The 1,224-nt window shown below is 42.9% G+C and overlaps 1 non-coding gene across 1 annotated transcript; it reads left to right on the top strand.

Annotated features, from left to right (window-relative positions):
• The first annotated feature begins 388 nt into the window (after positions 1-388).
• LOC112731833 (small nucleolar RNA R71) lies at positions 389-492 on the top strand. Its single transcript, XR_003167589.1, has one exon. It is a non-coding gene; the product is annotated as a small nucleolar RNA R71 (small nucleolar RNA).
• Positions 493-1,224: the final 732 nt, after the last annotated feature.

Here is a 1,224-nt window from a genome sequence, read left to right on the forward strand (position 1 = left end):
TGGATCATATGGTTGCCTTTGTTGATTTCCTACATAATTGGCCTCTTCCCAATCACCTCCTTCAGTACTTTCTTCCCCTTGATCTTGTGTGTGTATTGCAGCCACTTGTTTTGTTTCTAATTTCCTGGTGAGCTCTGCTAGTTGCTTGGCAAACACCTTGTTTTGGGCTAGAATTGTATCAACATGGTTCAGCTCCATGACTCTCTTAGTGTTGTGTCTCTCTGATGCATAGTAGTACTCATTCTCAGCCACTGTCTCAATCACTTCAATGGCTTCTTCCACAGTCTTTTTCCTGTTCAATGAACCTCCTGATGAATGGTCTACAGCCTTCCTTGATTCATAAGACAGTCCATCATAGAAAATATGCAATTGCACCCAGTCATGGAACATGTCTGGTGGGCATTTCCTTGTCAAATCCTTGAATCTTTCCCATGCCTCGTAGAGAGTTTCACCATCTTGTTGTCTAAAAGTCTGAACCTCAGATCGAAGCCTATTGACCTTTTGTGGGGGGGTAGAAACGTGCCAGAAACTTGCTTTCCACCTCGTCCCATGTTGTTAGGCTCCCCCTTGGGAATGATTCCAGCCACTTCGCTGCCTTGTCCCTAAGTGAAAATGGGAACAAAAGCAATTTATAGGCATCTTCCTGGACTCCATTGGACTTCACAGTGTCGCAAATTCTCAGGAATTTTGTGAGATGTTGGTTTGGATCTTCATTAGCACTCCCACCAAATGAACAATGATTCTCCACAAGTGATATTAGCTGTGGTTTGAGTTCAAAATTGTTGGCCTGAATGGGTGGTTTCTGAATGCTGCTACCACAATTCCCAGAGGTTGGGTTTATGTATGAACTAAGAACCCTCCTCTCAGGAATGGCATTGTTTCCATCAGCTCTCTCATGGTTGTGAACTTCTCTATCCATGTTGAGATCTAGAGCTTCCTCAAAATTGTCCTCAGATTCTCCTTCAGATTCTTCTTCTCCCAGTATTCTCTTCCCTCTTGCTTCCCTTCTAAGTCTATGAAGGGTCCTCTCTGGTTCGGTATATGGAGGAGTTGATGTCTCTCCTCTCCTACCTGTCATACAAGAACACAGCACAGGCAACAAACAAGTGAAATACTCTTGGTTAATGAAAGAGTATGGTTAGAGCAGTTGAGGAATTAATTCAAACAGTTAGTGAGTCAGTGAGTTAGTTGCTTGAATTTAAAGGCATAAAGAAAGAAAGCATG

The sequence above is a fragment of the Arachis hypogaea genome, chromosome 12, assembly GCF_003086295.3.
Source record: "Arachis hypogaea cultivar Tifrunner chromosome 12, arahy.Tifrunner.gnm2.J5K5, whole genome shotgun sequence".
Classification (NCBI taxonomy): Eukaryota; Viridiplantae; Streptophyta; class Magnoliopsida; order Fabales; family Fabaceae; genus Arachis; species Arachis hypogaea.